Raw genomic sequence first — 8968 nt, 5'->3', positions numbered from 1 at the left:
TTAATGTCCCGAATTGATATAGTAAGCGTTGCGAACTGATTTGGAGAAATTTGTGCATTTAATGTAATCTTTATATATGAGGACCATTAACATATGTATATGGGTAGTGTGGACGAATGTGAGTCCTATAATGTGTCGAAGATCGCATCACTGTCGCTTAGTATTTTAGTTATCGTCGATATGAACTCTAGTTGGAAATGAGCATCTAATGACTTAAGATTGATGTTGAGATTGCGCGGTCTGTTTTGAGGCTTATTGTGCGTTGATGTAATTTGTATATTTAATGAAAATGATATCGTTATATTGTGGATTGTGATACAAAACATGACGTGAAAATGAGGAATGTTTAAAGGGGGCAGTTCACGGTTTTAGGGGCTGTTTCGGCCAGATTTGGAAAAAAAAGTTGGATCGTTGGAAATATTATGTGAATCGTTTAGAATGTCCTTGAATATTGTTGGTAAAGATTTGGGTTGATAATTGAATGTATGAGCTATATTGTGGCTGGAATGTAAGCCGTTGAAACAAATATTATGAATGTTGTCGAATGATGTAAAAGAGAGTATTAATGCAATATTGCCTTTCGGATTGATTGTCGATGTTGCTAGTTTGGTTGTTGTTGTTGTTGTTGTTGTTGATTTTGAGCGAGTTAAATTCTCGGGATGGCCTATTTACAGGGGAAATGCTGCCGAATTTTCTGTAGAATTTAATGATTAGTTGGAATAAATGGCTTAAGTGCCTATGTTTAATATTGGATATTCGTTGGCATATTTGTAGACCTTGGGGAGCCCGAGGCGTAGATTGGGATTGACTTTAGGTTGGCTATCTTGGAGTGCGTACAAGGTATGTAAAGTAACCTCCTTTCTTTTTGGCATGTCTTAGTTTTACATAGGCTAGATTAGAGCCTTAAGGAAATTCCCAATTCGAAATCCGAGCATGTTATGATCCGTATATGTTCCTTGGCACTCTTATGTATGATTTGATGAAATATGAACCCTTATGTCTTTGAAATAATCGCTTTCCGAATTTTGCATAAAAGGGTTCACTTTAAAGAAGTTCGTAATTTTTGGAATGCCATATCTTGCACAAATATGCTCGGATTACTCCAATATTTTTGTAGAAGTCTATATGACATATGATATGTATGTTTTTCATAGGCGGGCCCGACTCGGGTAAATAACCACCCGTGGGTCCCGCGACTTTCTTTTATGAAATTTGGAAACTTTTGAAAGAATTTGTTAAGACTATTATTTCGATTTTCAAATATGATCATTTTACTTATGTTTAAATTTGTGATAATGATTTTTTTTTGCATATGACTACTCACGACTCTACTCGTGCATTCTGTTATTCCTTTCGCCGAGTCCCGGGCTGGTTCTGTTGTCGTGCGCACTTTGTTATACTCCGGAGTTATGTTGTGTTATGGTTCACCGAGCTACTCGCAAAAGAGGGTCGGGTTCCGCTTATATTTGGTGTTATGCTGTGTATGGCGTTATGTGGTGATGTGATATGTGACGGGGATACGGAGATTTGAAACTTTCTGGTGTTATGCTGTGTTATGGCGCCATCGACGGGCGGGCGACCATATTCTTCTGTACCCTATGCATAACTTACATGTTTGAAACTAAACATTTTGATATGATTGGATTTGCACTTATGTTCGGCACTTCTGTTTCGTTTATGTCTCAGGTTTGATTTTTGTATATTCTGCTTTGCATACTCAGTACATATTTCGTACTGACCCCCGTTCTTCGGGGGCTGCGTTTCATGCCCGCAGGTACAGATGCACAGTTTGGTGATCCACCAGTTTAGGACACTTTTCTGCTGTTTGGAGTGCTCTTCTCATTTCAGAGCACACATTTTGGTATATATTTGTTCGCTACGTATATATGTATTTTTTCAGGGGTACGGAGGGGCCCTGTCCCGCCATATGTTTCGGTTTGTCTGTTTAGAGGTCTGTAGACGTATTTGTGGGTGTGTGTGCATACTTCTGTACAGATGAGTTTATATGACCCTATTCGCTATGGCAGCCTTGTCGACATGCATTTGTATATGTTTTGGGCCGTTGTGCCAATTGATAACCTTGTCGGCTTTTGACATATTTGACAGCCTTGTCGGCTTTTGACACATTTGATAGCCTTGCCGGCTTTTTGATATATATGCATATGTTCGGCGATGTATATTCCGCCGCCTCTTCTGATTCTGGTATAATGTTTTGTACGCGCAATCGTGCAAGATAATATTCGTTCTCAACTCTGTTTAAAAAAAATGATGAATATGAAATCCGTATTAAGCTTTGCTATGATGATTTAGTTTGTATGTCCGTATGGGTGCCCAAGTAGGGCACCAGTCGCGGCCCACGGGGCTGGGTCGTGACAACGATGCTATTACCTCCCTTATATAATAGTTGATTCTCTAAGGATAGATGTAACGAAAACGATGATGGTAATGATGTTGATGATACTTATGGACTCTTATGTATACGTGTCTAAGTATGTATGACTATTATGTAACACCGAGCTTATATGGTTGGGTATGATACCTATCGCGCGCACACCACTGCAGTTGGTTACGGATGACACTGAGCCTTGGTAGGACCAGGTACGTATAATACCGAACCTTATCATAGTCGGGTATGTAAGACACCGAACCTCTATGGTCGGGTATGATACTTCTGAATGTATGAATGTATGAACTGGAAGTTTCCCATTAGAAAGAGGGTAAGTAAATATGACGAACGTCGCTAGAGGTATACATAGCTCTTTCATTCCATGACTTCTCTTATGTTATTTCTTATGCTTCTATTATGATGTTGATTATGATTTACATACTCAGTACATTATTCGTGTTGACGTCCTTTTGTTTGTGGACACTGCGTTATGCCCGCAGGTGGACAGGGAGATAGACTTGATCCTTAGGCTGCTTATCCAAAGATTGCCTAGAGGAGCTCCATTTGATCTGGAGTTGCAACTTGGGTACTATTCTTTCATGTACATACATATGGGCGTGGCGGGGTCCTGTCCCGTCTATATGATGTTACATACTCTCCTTAGAAGCTTGTAGACAGTTGTGTATTGTTAGATGTCTTTTAGCCTTGTCGGCTTATATTCTGTATATCATTTTGTTAGCCTCGTCGACTTGTGTATATGGTTATGGGCATAGTTGTTGATGATGATATAAATGTGTCATAGTTGTTGATCATGCGTAGGCCATGTGGCTCACCTAGATGTGAATATAAATGTACGATAAGAGGTGCCGAGTAGGTTAGCACCAGGTGCCCGTCATGGCCTCCAGTTAGAACAGGTGAATTGATTTTATTTAGTATTTTGATTGTTGTCATTGTGGATTATGGAAGAAGTTAGTGTGACCTTAGTATGGTTTCTTATATTTGTAGGAATGATTTATGCATGTTATAGTATTGGGAAATAAATGAAATTCATGAAATATGTATGTGTGTGCCATGGCCGAATGAGAGTGATGATGGTAGGATGTGATGAATTGAATTTTAGTTAGTAGTTTGATTGTTGTTGCTGTGGGTTTCATGAAGAGAATAAAGGTTTGATGACTTGAAATGAATTTGTAGTTGTTGTGGGATTATTGAATGAGTTAAAGTGACACTCGTATGGTTTCTTACATTTGTATGAGTGATATTGCTAAAGTATAGATTGTTGGTGTAGTTTATGAATTTGGAAGTGAGACATTTGTTTGGAAGATTGTAAGTTGGGTTGTTGTGATTGAATTTGAAAGAAGGAAATAGGTTGTTATTGTTCTTGTTGAATTTGGAAGGTGTCGGGTGAAGTAGTGTGTTGATTGAGTCGTTTTGAATGTTATTTGAATTGAATTGAATATAAATGAAATGTCGTTAAATTGTATGACAAAGGTTGTTAATGTTAGAATGCGTCTTGAATTGATTGTTGATGTTGTTGGTATGATTGATGATATTGTTGTTGATAGTTTGGCCGAGTTGAATTCTCGGATTGTTGATTGATGATTTGGGCCGAGTTAGATTCTCGGGGATGGTGTATATACAGGGGAGATGCTGCCGAAATTTCGGCAGATCATAAGTGAATTTACTTGAAAGATTAAGACAAGTATATGGTGATGAATCTAATGATTGCGTCAATCTTCTTGAATGTAGACTAGCGATAGCGAGCTTGGACAATTAAGCGTAGCTAATAGGACATGGAGCAGGTATGTTAAGGCTCGTCCCTTTCATTCAAAGGCATGATTCCTACGTTACGAAATTTATAAATGTTTCCATATCTTCCTTGTCTTCAAAAGTTAGAAGGCTATGGTCCCAAGGCAATGATTGTGTTCCCGATAACCCGTCAATGTGTTCCAAAATGTCCGTATCTTTTCAAAACAAAGGTTTATGGTATTGTAAGCTTTTATGACAAAAACGATGGATATGTTTTACAATGACATTGATGATGTCGAGCATGGGAATATTTCTATGGTGACTATGATAAGAATGATTTCATGTTCGAAAGGTATTTGATGTGATTATTGCTTTGATTTTCCAAAATAGCTTCTGAAACGTTCGTGGAAGGTTCTGTACTTCAAACGCTCATAACTTTCTTATACTAAATCGGATCGACCCGAAACTTGTTTCTGAGTCTTCAGGTGTCGGTTTATGTACGTTGTTATTCGTTGCCAGTCTCATCTTATAATAATTGTTCCTTCAAGGTGAGACAAAGCGACCACGCTTATTCCATAATGTAATCGGAGGTTACCGACCTTACGTCACTCCGATGGATACATGATTTTCTTTGGGCTCTCATGCATGCTGTTATATGATATATGTATATGACACATGGACATGACATGTGTATATGTATATGGGGAATATGGGGAAAAGGGACATATGTATATGTATATGGGGAATATGGGGAAAAGGGACATATGTTGCACTATAGACGCGTTGCCACCTGGTCAGCTGGCGTAATTTATCATCCCGGACGCGGGATGCCCGGACGCGGGATATATGTGGGGGAGCCGACGTTGTTCGGCGCTATGTGGGGGAGCCAACGTTGTTCAGCGCTATGACATGTTCTATTTTCTATGTATATGAAAAAGAAATGTTTTCAAAGGAAAGATAAGCATGCATGCCATCCGCCCTAAAAGGCACTCAGATGTATAGGTTACTCTTTTATCTCATGATATGTTCTATATTTCCATTCTGTTACTATTCATATTTATATTCCTTACTATGTTACTATTTATGCCTTACATACTCAGTACATTGCTCGTACTGACCCCCTTTTCTTCGGGGGCTGCGTTTCATGCCGCGCAGGTACACCCAGATGAGTAGAAGCTATTATAGAAGATGTTCCAGCGGAGTTGTCAAGCTCCATTTGCTCTGGGGTGTTGCCGGGTCAGAGTACTATGCTATGAGGTCTTGTTCGAAGTTAGAGACTTTGCAGACAGAGTCGTGGGTATAGAGTGTCGGTATTGTAAACAGCTCCACCAGCCGATGTGTCATCTTATGTTATGTTATAAAGTCCATGTGATTACAGATTCCATTTGATTTGAGTACGAGGGAAAAGAAAGATTCTGAAACCTTACTATGTATTTCATTCTTATTCGATTTAAGAGTCCAAAGATATTATGCATGTAATAAGAGTCAGCGGGTTCGCTCGGCTCCGAATATGGGGTCGGGTGCCCATCACACCCTAGTAAAGTCGGGGTGTGACAAGTTCACCCAGTCTTCCATGTATCGATGCTTCGTAAGTGCATCGGAGATCCTTCCAGGGTTGTACCAGTAGATGATGTCCAAGTTACCAAACAATTGTCTTATGAAGAAGTTCCCATTGCCATTCTAGATAGGCAAGTACGGAAGCTCAGAACCAAAGATATAGCTTCGGTTAAAGTTTTATGGAGAAATAAAAATAGAGAGGTAATGACTTGGGAAGCAAAAGAAGACATGAAGTTCAGGTACCCGCATTTGTTTCCACCTCCAGATGAGACTCAGGCAGAGACACGATTGTCCTCAGGTATGTAGTGCTTTCCTTGATGCTTCCTTGGTCGTGTGTGGCCATGGTTATTGATGCTAACCCTCGTTTAATGAACTCACTTAGGGATAAGATGAGTTCTACTTGGCATATTTAATTGATCTTACTTGCAACTTTTCTACATTTGGGAAAATCATGAAAAGAAATACTTTCTAACTATTGGAAAATATTAGGAAGTGCATTAGAGATTAAGTGCATACAAAACCCCGACCCATTAGAAATATATCATATTGATACCCATAACATAACATCTAATCACAGCGGGGACACAACTTTGGTTCTTTCAATCCAAACAAATTCCAAATGCTTCAAAATAGCGAATACAAACCAAACCTCTCCTCTATACTATTTGGAATAAAATTAAAGTTTCTAGAGATTAGTTACCTAAATAATTAGTATGTTTTTCTCTCCATATTCCCTGTGGGATTCAACCCCAACCTTGTTTGGGTTACTATATTTGACAACGTCCGCTTTACACCATTAATAGGTGTAATTTGAGCGTATCAAATTTTGGCGCCATTGCCGGGGAATACGGTTTTGAAATTACTGATTGTTGTGTACTTTTCTTTAAAACTTTTTCTATTCCATCACACCTTGTTTGCTATTTTGGTGAACCAGGTGAACATGGCAGGAAGACATAATCGAAATCAAGGAAACCAAGGTGGGCTCCAAGTGAACCCACCTGCACCAAAAGAGGATGAAGATGATAATATATTTGCAGAATTCATCAATGAAGCTGATTATGCTTCTGCAGTGGTCCCTCCTAGGACTGGAAATGCTACTTTCAAAATTGATAGTTCTATCTATCAGCTGCTGAAACTTGAAGGTTATTTTCAAAATTCCTCGGAGGACTGTCCACTCCGACACTTGAAAAACTTCCTGCACGTGTGTGCTCAACAATCCTAAGGTGTTATTTCTGTTGATGCACTTCGGTTACTGGTCTTTAAATATTCCTTGGCTGGCCAAGCAAGGGAATGGTATGAAAAGCTTCCTAGGAATTCTATTCACACTTGGAGCGAGTTAGCCAATACATTTTTGAAGAAGTGGTTTCCACCGAGCAAAAAGGCTGAACTTCGAGATAAGATCTTTGAGTTCAAACAGCTTCCGGGGGAACAATTATATTCAGCATGGGAGCGTTTCAAGTACTATCTAGCTCAATCTCCAACTCATGGGTTTCCGGATGCTATTCTCACCGAGAAGTTCTACAAGGGGTTAGATACAATGAATCAGATTGCCGTCAATACTGCCGTTGGGGGATGCTTCATGGAAAAGTCATTTGTTAACATCACCCGGTTGCTCGATAAGCTCACCACCCACAATCAATCTTGGCACTCAAATGATAGTGAAATCTTGTCATATGGTAGTCCCTCTGTTGCCGTGGTGGCCAAAGAAAATCATGAACGAGATCATGCTTTTGCTCAATTGCAAACCACCGTGGATTTGTTGTCAAAAAGGCTTGCGGAGAAAGAAGCTAAGAGTGTGAATGTTGTTAAAGAAATGCCATCTCATGCTCCCGGAATGTATCAAGTCTCGGAGGAAACTTATCTAGAGGGGCAGCTATAATGTGAGGACGCTAACTATATAGATAACTCTCAAGGGGGTTATCAAAAGAAAAGGAGACCCCAACAACAAAGCACTCAATATGGCTGAAATGAATATGGTGGTTCGGACAAGAGGGATTACAACAACAACAATTATGGTAATCGGAATTCCAATGCCTATGTTCCACCAAAGGGCCGTTCTTCTAACTCTCAAAATTGGCGAGAGGGTCCTTCCAATGATCAAGGGACCTCTCGAATGGAATCTATGCTTGAAAAGATCTTGGAACCAAAATAAGAGTGACAAGAAGATGGAAAATTTGACCGAAGTGGTAGGCTCTCACACCGCTTCGATTGAAAAACTTGAGTCACAAATGTGAGATCTTTCTCGTGAGTAACATCCACCACAAAGAGGAAGCCTTCGTAGCGACACAATTCCGAACCCAAGGGGTAGTGGAGGTGATCACATTGCCTCATGTAAAGCTATTTCTACTAGAAGTGGGACGATCCTTAATGCGGTGAATGAGAGAGTGGTTGAACCTATCATTCTTGAGCCGATTGTTGATGAAGTTGTTGAGGAAGAAATTGAAGAAGAACTGGAGGCACCAATTGAAGTGCCTATTATTGTTGAGAAATAGAAGGAGGCACACCCTATTGCTCTTGAGGGTGATGAGGTGTCAAGTGTTGAAAAAACTACCGGGGGTAGCGCTCAAAAGAGCAAGGTCACGGGGGGAATTAAACCCTTGACTCAAACATATAAATCTCCTTCCCCGTTCCCACAAAGATTGATGAAAAGAACGGAGGATGTCAAGTGCCAACGCTTCTACGACCAATTGAAAGGGTTGTCAATGAATATACCATTTCTTGATGCATTCCAAGAAATGCCGGGATTTGCTAAATACTTGAAGGGCTTGTTGACGAAAAAAAGACCAATCAAGCATGATACTGTGGGAGTCACCCACCTTGTGAGCGCTATTATTTCGTCATCAAAGGTTGAGAAGAAGGGAGATCCCGGGGCTTTCACTGTCCCTTGCACCATCGGTCACTATGATTTTGCTCGTGTTTTATGTGATAATGAGGCTAGCATTAATTTGATGCCACTAGCCATCTATAAACAATCCGGTTTGGGAACACCTAGACCAATGAGCATGCATCTCCAAATGACCGATAGAACCATCAAAAGACCGGTAGGGGTTGTTGATGACGTCCTTGGTAGAGTGGGAGGATTCTTATTGCCGGCGAATTTTGTCATCCTTGATTGTGCGGTTGACAAAGAAGTCCCAATTATTTTGGGAAGACCATTTCTTGCCACCGAGAGAGCTCTAATGGACTCAGAAAAGAATGAAATAAAATTCCGGGTCAATGATGAAGAGGTAACTTTCCAAGCTAGCAAGGGGTTAAAACTGCCTAGTGCTTATGAGA

General features: G+C 40.1%; 1 non-coding gene across 1 annotated transcript; it reads right to left on the bottom strand.

Annotated features, from left to right (window-relative positions):
• Positions 1–7076: 7076 nt before the first annotated feature.
• Positions 7077–7183, bottom strand: LOC132600954 (small nucleolar RNA R71). The gene has a single exon (XR_009567408.1). It is a non-coding gene; the product is annotated as a small nucleolar RNA R71 (small nucleolar RNA).
• Positions 7184–8968: the final 1785 nt, after the last annotated feature.

The sequence above is a fragment of the Lycium barbarum genome, chromosome 6 (genome assembly GCF_019175385.1).
Source record: "Lycium barbarum isolate Lr01 chromosome 6, ASM1917538v2, whole genome shotgun sequence".
Taxonomy (NCBI): domain Eukaryota; kingdom Viridiplantae; phylum Streptophyta; class Magnoliopsida; order Solanales; family Solanaceae; genus Lycium; species Lycium barbarum.
This window is presented reverse-complemented; position numbering and strand designations above follow the sequence as displayed.